The sequence below is a fragment of the Podarcis erhardii genome (assembly GCF_964252035.2).
Source record: "Podarcis erhardii genome assembly, chromosome: 11".
Taxonomy (NCBI): domain Eukaryota; kingdom Metazoa; phylum Chordata; class Lepidosauria; order Squamata; family Lacertidae; genus Podarcis; species Podarcis erhardii.
The window spans coordinates 36453759-36467113 of NC_138501.1; the positions used below are offsets into that span (position 1 = coordinate 36453759).

The 13355-nt window shown below is 41.8% G+C and overlaps 1 long non-coding RNA gene across 1 annotated transcript; it reads right to left on the reverse strand.

Annotated features, from left to right (window-relative positions):
* Nucleotides 1–235: 235 nt before the first annotated feature.
* Nucleotides 236–12916, reverse strand: LOC309352390. Its single transcript, XR_014161291.1, has 3 exons — nucleotides 12864–12916; nucleotides 10820–10990; nucleotides 236–310 (listed from the first exon to the last, which is right to left on the reverse strand). It is a non-coding gene; the product is annotated as an uncharacterized lncRNA (long non-coding RNA).
* Nucleotides 12917–13355: the final 439 nt, after the last annotated feature.

The window sequence follows — 13355 nt, forward strand, 5'->3', positions numbered from 1 at the left end:
AAACACACCAGTCAATAACGCATCAGATTTCACTTTCCAGTTATTGTATCTGACATTGCAGTATATTTAGTTTCAAACAAAGATGTCTCTGGAATATTTCCTCCAGGAAGTAATTTCAAAGATTATAGTTCATTACCATGCTTTTGTGAGCAAAGCATAAACTGTCACTCATGGGTCTTTTAACTCCCCCCCCCCTTTTTTTTTTTTTTACATTTAGTTTTTGCTCTTAACAGACCTGGCTGCCAGCATCAGATTTTCTAGTGGCATGAATGATGTAGTAGAAGTGTAGCTGAATGATCCTCTGTGTCATCTGGAAAAGAGAAACAGGATTTAAATAAATATATTCAGTGAATGAAAACTTCCAGCAAGGCTGCTGGTAAAAATGGTGTCAAAATGCAAAACAACAGCAGCCCCGCCCCCCATCTTCAAAATCACCCAAATGACATCAAAAGGACTGCAGAAGTAAGAGGTATCTGGGTTCAAACTAAGAGGCATCCCAGCATATTATCTGGCATCAACGTTCCTCATGTTTTAATCTCGCTCTCTGTTTATTTTTAACTAGAAGCATACCTGGAGTTCTTCCTTGACAAATGTTTTCTTTTGTACTCCTCCTCTGTAACTCGCCACACCCTAGGCAATGTGTTTAGCAGAATTATATCGGAAATATTTGTGGCTTGGATACATGAGAAGAGCTTGTTGACTTAAACAAGCCAGGTACACCTTTATGCGGCCACAATAGAACAGGAAGACCACAGCTGAGCTCTCAGCAATGCGGATTTTGTCTGGGCAGCTCAAGAATGTTATCCACAGAGAGTATCTTTTTTTTCTTTCTAACAAGGATGGGATTTTGTCCTGAACAATTTTTGTGGTTGTCTGTTTAAACTTGGTTGTGGTTATCACCTGGGACAGTTGACCAAAGACATGCCTGAGGTTTCATGTTAAGACAAAATGGTCTTGGCAGAATAACTGTCAGAGAAAACTATCAAATGATGTGGCCCATTATATATTATATTTTCAGCCCTACTGCCATTTGAATTCCTTCCCCCCACCCAAAACCCCAAAACCCTCATTACACAATAAACACAATTACTTCCACACAGTTGGTGCCCCATAGCACTAATTGCTATGGTTGCAATTGTTTGTTACCAAGCAGGAAAAAGTAAATAGTTAAATGTGGGGAAACAAGAGCCCTGTGCAAGTGTTACTCACGAGAAGAGGCAAAGCCATGTGGCTTTGAAGGTTGGGCTAAGAATATGACGTCACTTGCCTTTTTTTTTTTTTACCCCACCAGCTCTCTTCACACAAAAAACACCTGCAGACTGCCAATGCCTAGAAATATCATATCCCCGAGACTAAAGCTGGGTTGAATCTTCCCTCCCTCCTTTCACAGCTCAACTTTTGAGAAGTGGACACATTTTTAGAATTTAGAGAAGTTTTACCATTAAAGAGCAGGTGATCAAGGGTTCTCTCCCTTTCCCCCGCTTTTTATCTAAAATCCTGGGACAGAATGCCACATGGGAACAATGCTGACATAGACACTGAACACACTTGCTTGGGAAATTTAGTTTAAATAGAAAGGGGAAGAGACTTGTACCCCCTGGTTTGACTGTCTTGAATTGGTAATAGACAATTAAAAATATGAAAGTTTTCCCTAGCAAGATAGGAGAAAAGTACCAGTTTGATCTAGAAATGTTTTCCCCACTTTTACTCCCTGAGCCAAGTATTACACTTTGCTGCGATTTCCTAATAAATCTTAAGTTGAAACCTGGAACTTGTCCTATGTCTGCATTTGAACGACTTGAGGTGATGCACACTGCTTCTTAGAGGTGTTCTTTCGGTCATGGCGCCATGACATTGCAATACCTTTTGAGGGAAGGTTGGCCTTGGTGAATCATTGGCCTGGTTGAATCACTACTTTTGCCTTTATGGAAACATGACTGTGCATAAGGACTTCTGGGACAAGTTCAGACCAATATTATACTGCTGCTAGATTTTTTAAAATATGATGTTCATCTTTCTTTCAGTGGTTTCTTTCTTTTTGGATGCTGCTATTTTGCAGCCTGTATTTTTATAATTGTGTTAATTGCTTTAGTTCCACATTCTAGGAAAGATAAACAATTTTAGAACTGTTTGCAAGCTGTCTTAGGACCAAACCCAGCCATCCTCTGAAATCCACCCTTCTCCAGATTTTGAATGCAGTGCTCCAGCCAAGTCATGTGTACAAAATTGAATAGTGTGTGTATAAAAATGGATTAATTTTAAATGCACTGAAGATCATCCTATAACCTAAAAAAGGGAAGTTAGACAAGAAGTCTTCACTCAGAGCTGAATTCCATGCAAAATCTTAGCAATTCATTTAGAAGCTCATAGGCAGATATATGTTTGAACAGGTACAATTAAAAAATCCTGCAACTTTCTAGTGCTGGCACAAAGGAACCGTTCTCAGAAGTTCACACATTATGTAGAAAAGAAGCTCCTAAATCTTGAGTCACAGTACAAAGCTTCCTCCAAGGACAATCTTCATAAATTCACAAATATTGACTAATGCACGAATAGCCTGTCCAGTCATTCCTGACCTTTGGCTATGTTGGCTGGGGCAGATGGGAGTTGCAGCCCATAAAACCTGTAGGGCGCCATATTGGCCACCCTTGAACTGAAGAGTTTGTCCCTTGAAGTAATTGATTGTCATGGCTTTTGATGCTTTGCGAAATGTTTAAAATCTTGATGAGCCTTTCAAAAATTAGAATTCCCTTTATATCATCTGACCTTTCATAAGATGCCCTAAAGTGGCTATTCTTTTCAAAGGCATTAATGTTTTCTTACATTAGCTCCTCAGCCAGAACACCCTACATCATTCCCTCTTCTGCAATTTCCTGATTCTCCATTATACATGCTCTTTAATGATGCAGTATTTAATAGAAGCCTGGGGCCAAACCTGTCTGCAAATGCTTTCTGAGAATATCCAGGACATAACAAAGAAAACTGAGGACAGTGAATTTGTTTCATTTCCAACAATATTTAATTGCATGCTGAGTAATAAAAATAAATGAAGCTCCAAAAGATAACTCTCTGCGTGGTTACTGGCCAAGTTAGCTGATTCTCAGTTTGACATTTACTTGTCCACTAGGTAGATGTCAGCCATGTTTGGAAGAAACAGCAAGCTATTCACGCACAGGTAACTACGGCATGCCACAGGGTACTGCAGGTACCACCAGAGTGAAATGTCTGTCCTAAGATTTCATGTGATCAGTGATAATGGATCATTACTTTTTAATCATATAAGGACAACGCTAGAAGCTAAGCTGGGTGGTGATGGCTACCCATAAAAATGGATATCACTCACCAGAAGGTGAACTAGTGAGCTGTGGAAAATTCAATACATTTTTACAAAGCATTTTCACAATTTTTTTATATGTGTGTAGATTCTACCTCTGTCTCGAATGAAGAAGGGCTGGCCAGACTTGCTGATCTAGCACCACAGAGAGACAGGTCCTGGAAACCAAACCAACCCCAGCATCATGACCAGGTCCAAGTCCATCAGATTGGGGGGCCTTTATTCAGGGACCCCTGAATCTAAACCTTCAGTGACTGTACTTTGAGAGCCTGCAACCCCTCTCAGTTTGGTGGTGATGGCAAAAGAGAGAAGAAAACGTAAATATTGTGCCCTTACTAGGATGCCCTCTCTGGTCATCTGATTAATCATTTGACAAGCGGAGAGGGAATAATAAACTCCCCTTCTCAGCTGATCTGCTTGGGTGGTGTGTGTGAATGTGAGAGTGTGCATGAGAGAGTATGGGGTAGCCATACCCACTGCTGGCATGGATGACCAAGTGATGAAGGTGGCTATTGGGCCAAAATAACTTTAGCCACCCTTGCATTAGACTCTGGAAATGATGAGTTATAAATAAAAAGGCCAGCTGGCATAATACCACAATAGTAGCAGTGTTGACACAATGTTTCTGAGGGTCAATATGGTGAAATATACGTAAGTAAACAAGGAACAAAATGGCTATAAATTGCTGGGTTCAATATTCAGTCCTTGCCAGGTTGGTTGTATTGACAGATCCAAACACAACGTTTTAACAAGTGAAAATATAATTTTTTAGCTATTATGTATATAGAGGGACCAAGGCGACCAACCACCCCATCGGCATATAATATTTTGGGCATGACTGTTCCCTGGAAATCGGTCATTGCTTGCATTTCTTTCGCAATGTTAGAGATGTACTGTATTTCTCGTAACTCCTTACCTGGTGAAATTGTCCTTCGTAACTGCCACTTGTAACTCGGTATATAAATAATTGGAGTGCATTCCTTTTTGACTTGGCAGCCAGGTGAATAATCTCCAAGGACCAGACTTCAGACAGCGCCCACTAATTAGCTGCATTTTTGTGGTGTGCCCTGGCTACCTAGAACCTGCTGAGGCACAGAAAGTGCCTTGGCACACTGATCTGAAACTGCTTCTGACATCATATGGTTCTCACATTGTCTGAGAGCAGCTCTTCGCAACCAGTACGCCAGTATGATCTGTGAAATTCTGGGATTTAGAGGAGGCAAGTAGGTATGGAGATTGTGCCTTTTTCCGGGATACGGAACCATTTATGCAGGAATGGCATCTCCCATTACTCTGTTTCAGCTACACAGCTATAGGATGAGAAACCATTTCTACATAATGGAGTTATTTAAGTGTCCAGCATTAGGAGCTGGCGATCCTGATTATGTCACTTGTGATGTTTGTTCCATGCTGGCATCCTTCTGTCTCAGAAAACAATGGAGGAGTGCGCCTTTGGGTGTGAGGTCAAGCTGTTGGAAGGTTGCAGCACCAGCTGTGCCTGTAGAGACTGATGCAGGAGAGACATGTTTTGCTGCAGACATCTTTGTAATGCAGAGTTGGTCTCGTTCTGGAAGCCAGTTCCCCGTAGAGCATATCCTAGGGGATTCTGCCATCTTCTGTTCTGTGGACATGACCAAGCGTAGACATCACTAAGACAGGAGTGTGAACATACTGGGAATGTGGGCTTGAGAGGGCACATCTTTGTTTGAATTCTGACCTGCCATTTGATACCCAAACTCTTTCTGATGTAGCGCATTTTCCAACTTCATCAATAACAGTAACTGCAGTATCTTCCACTATTTTCCCTCTGCACATATTTTATTATCAACTTTGTTCTTTTCTTTTCGTAAGGTTCTGCAAAGAACAGGAACTCCTGCTGCAGCTGTTTGCATTTTCACAAACTCCCTTTCTTTTATTTTCTGACACTACAGTGCTGCATATTCTGTTCCTCTTTTTGCCTCTGAAAAACCACATGTATTTAGAAGATAGTCTGCTTCCATCTTACCTTTCACCTTAAAGAGTTTAGGAAGAGTTCAGAAAAAATCTCGTGTCTGCCAAAAAAACCAACATCATAAATTATGACACCTTGTTTGAAGGACATATATCTCATGAACGTCTGCATGTTTACTTGGAAGAAAGTCCCACCATATCCAAAGGGATTGAACCCATCAAAGGGTCTTGCTCATGGCTTTGCTGCATTTGACCCTCAGGCATGAAGCAGTATTTATATTCCCCCAGCCACCTTATATTTATCTGTGGTATTGACCTCTCAGTTCACATTGCCAGCAATCACAGCACCTCTAATGGAACTTGTGTAAAATTAAAGAGATAAAGCTTTTATCTTTTATACTACCCTTCCTGTGGGGGAAAATTGTACCATCATCACTCAGGAAAGGAGCAAGCCTATTCAATGGAGACCTCCGATACGACAGATCTGGAAGCTAAAGTGCAGATATAATCAATTTGTATAGGCTGATTTGTTTTAAGCCTCGTTAAGTTTGCCACCAAATTATTTGCTAAAAGCAAATCTACCAATGTGTACAATGAGTCAGAGAACTGCTCCCTCCCAATTAATCACCCTGGGCTTATTTCATGCAAGACAACCATTGCTTTATCACCGTAATCAGAACCTCCTTGGATAAATTTATTTAATTAAGAGTATAAATAACATAAAGCCACATGGGAGACATCGCAGGGCCACGGGGACAAGGAAAGCAGATTCTGCCACCAATGTGTCTGTTTTATCTGGATTTGGTTGGCATAATGTTTTTATATGTAGGTAGGCTAAAGATGCAAGCCTAAGGTCCCAGGGCGGGTTGCAACAATGTAAAATACAATTTAGAACAGACTTAACAACTAAAAATACAATCACAAAAGAATGGGTGAGTCCTAAACTGGTAAGACAGCTACAGCTATTCTTGGACTGTGATAGCTTGACCACATTGATAACCTCACCGCTGGATTACTGCTGTGCACTCCATGTGGGGCCATTCTTGCAGTTGGTCTGGAAGCTGCAGCTGGTGGAAAATGAAGTGGCTAGATTACTTGTGTGAGCAAGCTACCATCAATATACACCACCCTGCTTGCGAGATTTGCACTGCCTGCCAGTCTGCTACCAAACCAAGTTCAAGATGTTGATGTTGTCATAGAAGGTTGTATACAACTCAGGACCAGGTTACCTGAGAGACCACCTTAAACCTGAGATCTGTGGAAGAGTTCTCCTGCAAGTTCCAAAGATCTCAGAAGCTTTTAGCCTCTGTTCTGTTGAGAGATGACAGTTGCCTGCCTTTTGCACTTTCCAGAAACAATTTGAAGATCCATAAATGCTGGGCCAATGGGTCTGTGCCTTGAGTGTCTGGCTTTAGTTTTGTTTTAAATGCATCTTCTGGTTTTGTTGTTTTTCTTATTGTGCATCACCTTAAGGCAATTGTATAGAGAATGATATTAATAAATTGTTATTACTAATATTGATTCTGATTTGGGTATGAATTTTAGGAATCAATTAAAGCACATCCATTCAGTATCTGGGATTCTCCACTTCTGCCATACAGATAAGTGGGAGATCAGAGCAGGCTATACAGGAATGTTGTGGGGGGTTTTGCAGGTCTTAAGTGTTCCTCCACGTGAACTTCACACGTGCTTTTCTATTTCAGTCTGTGGGATCAGCCCATCCATGCTTACTTTCTAAGTTGCCAATTGCATTTGACTCCAGCAAGTGAGAGTCAAGGTGATTGTGGGAGGACTGATGTTTGAATAGCTGGAGTTGCTCTTCCTATACAGAAAGAATTTCCATGAATGGATGGGACTCTGGCAGGAAACAAGCACTGGTGAATGATGACATTCCATCAAACCACAACTTATTTACTCTTCTGGCATTGCCTGTTTATATGCAGCTCACTGGGCATTCATTATTAACAAACTCTGAGAGAGAGAAAGAGATCAAGGATCCAATTTGTGACTGCTGGAATTCCATATGACAGCCATTAATCTTTTGTGTACACTTGCCACTTCCTAATATAAGCTTGACGGCAATTAAATATGCATCTCTTTTCATGACTGAGAGTTCAACCAGTGTTTAAAAAAGGGAGATATTATCTTGGCCTGATTTACTTCAGAGTAGACTCATTTGATTCAAGGATGCTACTTTTAGATATGTGATGGTGGGGCCTTATAACATGAAATGGTGGCATTCCTGTGGTATGTCAGTGTTAAGCTTCCTAACACAATACACATCTTCATCAAAACGGTTCACATACAAAGCTGAATAGCTTTCTGATTAGCCTTATGTTTGCTGTGGGATCGTTTGCACTAAGTGCCACCTGATTGTATTGATAGGTTAAGATGTACAGCTATTATAACCGTTCTTTGGAAGCCTAGGGCTTTCTTGGAAGAGATGTTAACATAACATGTCTGTAATTACATTAATTTTCCTAGGATCCTTAAAAAAGGGTGTGTGTGTGGTTCTAACTTAGAGACAAACTGAATATTGTATTGAAAAGATCAGCAACTTCACATGTGAGCACTTTCAGGTATCTCAGGAGAACACCAGTTGGGCCCAGTGTTGTGCAAATTGCCAATATGGCCCCAGTGATTTGTTCATTTGTAATTTGTCAATGTGGGCTGGAATGTTGTCACTTGTCACCACTATTTGCCACAGTTCCTCAGACTACCTGAGAAAGTTAGTTTGGATACAGGGTTTTGCAAAGAATACATTCTGCTTTTGCACAATCTCCTTTTCCTCTTTTAGCACACCCCTGACATCCATGCTGTCCAAAGGTCCAAGAGCCTTCCTAACCCATTTCCTGCTTCAGATACATCTAAATAATATTTTATTGTTGGTTTTAATGTTTTTATGCTCCTCAAATTCATCCTCACATTCCTGTGTTGAAAGACTCTTAGGCCACATACACGCCATACATTTAAAACACTTCCCCTGAACCTGGTAACTGGAGTTTACCCCCCAAAGAGCTACAATTTCCAGTACCTCTAACAAACCACAGTTGCCACGATTCTTGCTGGGCTGTGTGCTTTAAATGTAAGACATGTAAGCAGCCTTAGTCTCATTCAGGAGTACAATGAAACAAGACCAAGCAGGATATGAACCTTAGTACCTTCCTTCTGAATTCTCATGTAATGTGAAAGTTGTTGAGTGCAATCTAGGTAAGAACATCAGGCTCACATGGTCTGAGGAAATAAGTGACCTTCAATTGCTTATTATTCCACCCTACCCTGAAGTCTTCAAGTGGATTAGAATATAAAACCAGAAGCATAAAAGAGTAAGTACATTTATAGCAACGCTAAACTAGGCAGTTAGTCCCTATTGAGTCAAATGGGAGTTAAGTGTGCCTCTTATTCCCTCTCAATTCTGCATCAAGATTGCTTTGAATTACCCCTGCATTGGAAATGGCAATACTGGGTGCACAATACATATTTCCTTGCAGAGATTACATAATGTTGCTGGCCGAGCCTATCTGCAACTGAGGTCATTTCCTCCTATCCATTCTTCTGGTTTGTTTTGAAGGGCTCATTGTACTACTTTGAGTTAGTTCAATTCACATAATTCTTTTTTGTTTGTTTGTTTTGGATTAGCTCAGAAAGGGTATTGTGCATGCAGATTTGCATGTATGCACATGTGAGAGCTAGAATAGGAGCCAGGTATGACACTAGCTAGGGCAATTTCAGACAAGTGCTGCAGAAGATTCTTCTACGGCCCAGCCTTACCCAGTCTGGTGCTCTCCTGATGTTTGGGATAGGAATGGTGTGAGCTACAGTCCAAAACCTCCCATTAGGTGTGAGGATCCCACAGGGTCCTCGCCGTGGGAGCACATTCACCCAGTGCTATACCAGCTGCACTGGCTCCCAGTGGAGTACAGGGTCAGGTTTAAGGTGCTTGTTTTAACCTTTAATGCCCTATATGGCCTAGGACCCTCGTACCTACGGGACCGCCTCTCCTGGTATGCCCCATGGAGGACCTTAAGGTCTGCAAATAATAACACCCTGAAGATCCCATGCCTCAGGGAGATTAGACTGGCCTTGAATAGAGCCAGGGCCTTTTTGGCCGTGGCCCTGGCTTGGTGGAATGCTCTCTCACAAGAGACCAGGGCCCTGCGAGATTTGACATCTTTCCACAGGGCCTGCAAGATGGAACTATTCCGCCAGGCCTTTGGTGGGGGTCAGGGTGATTCTTTTCTTTCTGTATAAGAACAAGCATTAAAGAGGCCTCCTGGCCCACTCACAGGTCCTTCATAAGACCAGTGGTAACAGTTGGCCCTAGAGAATATTAACCACTCTCAATTTTACCCTGTGGACTGCCATCTGTCCAGATTTTAATTTGCTCTGAACTAATTTTAAGATGTATTTTAATTAATTGATTGCCTGTTTTATGTTCCTTATGGTCTTTGTATACTGTGTTAGTTTGATGAGGTTATCTGCCCTGAGCCCAGCTCCAGCCGGGGAGGGCTGGGTATAAATAAATAAAAATATTATTATTATGAATTACCCAACAAAAACATCAGAAGAGCTCAGGTGGGTCAGAGCAAGCATCTGCCTACACCAAATCAAGAGCTGATGGTATATAGGGCCTATTTAGGGGGGGGCTGTTGGAAGAATGAGGAGGGGTGCGAATTCTGGGGATCCTTGGCCACCCTGGAGGTCTCTAGTTGTATAAGTGCAGATCTTCCTCTCTGCCAGTGGAGCAACCCTTGTGTCCCCTTTGGCTGGCTTTAGGATTGCTCTATTTTCAAACCAGGTTCACCCAAACCGAGTAACTGTTCTGCCCTGAAAGTATTGCATAATCTGCGCTCCAAATTCTCTTCATAATGAGCTTTTAGAAGATATTTATAAGTAGGCTGTCAGCTTAACAGGATGTACCAAATCCCGTAGCTTCAAAAGCCATTCCTTTTTTTTGAGGGGCTTCTTAGGGCTTTCCGATCCCTGCCAAATGTTAATCATGCAGCTGCCAACACACTTATTATTATTGCACGCATATCTTTGATGTTATGTTGAGGGTGAGCTCCAGGTTTGAGAGGTAAAATTAGAGCACCCTTTCAGCAGTGGGATTATCCCACAATCCAGGGATGGGTGGCTAACCTGTAGTCTACCAGATGTTGTTGACTACAGCCGGCATGCGGTTGGAGATGATGGGAGTTTGTAGTCCAACAACTTGGACTACAAGGTTCCACGGAAGACCACAGGTTCTCCATGAAATTCTGCTCTAAGCCTTTGTTCCTTATCTATATCCATTGTGTCAGAGTGTGACACAAAGACCTTGAAGGAATTCTTCTTACAAGCAGGATTTTGTTGCTTCAGCAAATGGTGTAAATGGTCCAGCTGGTAACCTGCCTGCCTTTGGTATTTGTTTGAGTAACTCACATGACATGCCAGCCACTATATTAGAGCAATATATCCTTAAGATGTCATTCGGTAGCGTCCAGATATAATGGCTGTTGAGTGCGCAATATACATTTCTGACACATGTTGAGGTACCGTTTGCGCTAAGCGTGTCCTTCATCCTTCGGTAAGGTCACATCTAAAGGAGGTGAGGGAAGTGAAATCAGTCTCCTGAGCAGTTGATATGAAGTCAGCATATTATCAACACACCAGCCGCTGTACGTGACAAGGCTGGTGTCGGAGGGAAATACAGGAGCCAAAAATAGTCTGGAAAACATGAGATATAACTTTAAAGGGACAGAATCCAACAATCTGAAGCCAAAATGGGTTTTGTTTCCCCTGATGTATAACTGCCTTATGTGGAACACCCTTCAGCTTCTAAAATTTATCTGATCCTAATAAATTCATAATTAGTAACTGCTTTCCTCTTGCCTCTTAAAAAAAAGGACCTGTTTCTGATCAGATCTGTAAGCCTGCCTGCCTTCTCTCAGAAGGATGGGGGTGGGTTTCTTGGGTTGGGGGAGAAACCTAAATCATATTTTCTGGGGGAAATATACAAACTGAAACATAGCCATCCTTTGAAAATTCACAAATTCCCTGAATTTTGCAAAAATCCCCGAATTTTGCAATGCAGTTCTCCAACCAAGAAATGTGTACAATAATGCATATACTAGGATAAAAATGTATATGTCAGTGAAAAGAATTATACAAGTGTATTATATTAGGGAGCACTGCTTGGCAAAAATGTGCGTGTTAGGCAAAATTAACATACTATTTAAAAAATAGCACAATGAGGATGAACTGTTATGAGGACTTACTTTTTTAAAAAATGGAAATGTAGAGAACTGGATTTCAGATAGTTAAAAAATGAAAATGCAAAGTTGACATATTTGCCCCTCTGTATTGGGGGACAGGGGCTATGGTTACTCATTGTAACAGGTAGCAAAGAGTTTTTGTTTTAATGTATCTATAATGTGTGGCTTTTGGCTTTGTTGCTGTTTAGTACGTTGCTTTGAGTTGTCTTTGGCAAGAGGAAACAACAACAACAACAACAACAACAACTGAACAATTCTCCCAATGGAGAGATTCGGAAAGTAGAGTCCACCACTTTGGGGCTTTTTGGTTTGTGATCTAGAGTTTTTCACTGGAGATGCCAGGGACTGATTCTGCGACCTTCTTGCAGTGCAGATGCCAAGTGCTGTTCTTCCAATGTGGCAGGGAAAGTAAGTTATATGCTGCTTCTCTTCTGTTTTTGATGCTTAAGTGTAAGGGACAAAATGGAAATTTAGCCTTTGTCTCGAGCTCCCACATCTCACCGTGTGGGAGAGATATATGAGTTGCCACATATCTTGAGTGGAGTGACATGAAGCTTGAGAAGAGGAAGTGCAAAGAGGAAGTACTTCCTTCCCCCTCGTCCCATATAGCAGCCTAAGAATCTGCCTCTTCTTCACCATTTATTACAACCAATATGCCTAGCAATGTGGCTTGGTCCACACATGCAGCACAATAAGGTGCTTCTGAGGTGGCGAATGGTGGGATCTTTCACTTCAGACTGCAGGCCTTGTAAGGATAAATGTCACTATACTTTAAGGTCACCATGCATATCTTGTTTGGGATGTTAGGCCCAAGCAGAAGGCAAGGCTAGAAGCAGAGTGAGAAAGCAACTAAAAGAGTGAAGACCTGTTGTATATATAGTTCTATTTCTTGTTTAGCTCCTCTGACCTGCTCATTGTTTGGCAGAGAACATTACAGGCTCTGGCTCATATTTGTGAATGTTTCCCTTTTTAAAAACAACAATACCAATATCACACACCTGTGAACTGCCCCAGAAAAAAAAGGGGACATCCCATTTTTTCTTGCAGGTGGACAGTGGCCAAAATGGCCACCACAATCTCACATTATTTTGGACACTGTGTCCAAAAAGCAGGGGTTTGGGGGCAGGGAATGCGATCTCATGCAAGTCACGAGACTCATGCAGGAGTGTGGACCTGGAATATGCCTTCCTGGATTTGGGCCGTGTCATGTTGGAAGGTATTATCTCAGTCAGCAAGTACATAGCAACCTTTATCTGTTGGGGGTGTTTTTACTTTTAGTGAGTTCTTTAAAGGGAATAAATATGCAAAAAGGGGGGTTATCTTACCTGTAGACTAATGTAGTGCAGTCCACTCTACCACCTCATCCATTCTGCTGCTTGTGAAGATTAGGCCTGTGATGGATGGGCTGCGGTGAGGAAACTCCTAAAGGTCTGTTTATTGCAAAGACCCCTTCGAGGCTACAATTCAACAGAACACGGAGAGACATTGTACTCCTGAGGTGGATGAACGATGGACCTCTGCACAAAGGGCTGGCTAAAGACATATTGCTACCTGAGGTGGAGCAGCAAATGGGTCATGCCCCGCTCTCCCCAAAATCAAGGTGTATAGCACCCTAGGGCCAAGCAAGTTATTTTGGCACTTGAGGCAGAATATCTTGTAAGAGCTTCTCCCCTTCTCCGGCAGGAAAATACAAGAACAATTAATCAAATAACTGTTTGCAGACCTTTCATGGCATACCAAATCAGCTGCCTGAGGCTGTCATCTCATTCCGCCTAATAGCAGGGCTGGCCCTGTTTGTGTGTCAGAGCTGAAGGGCA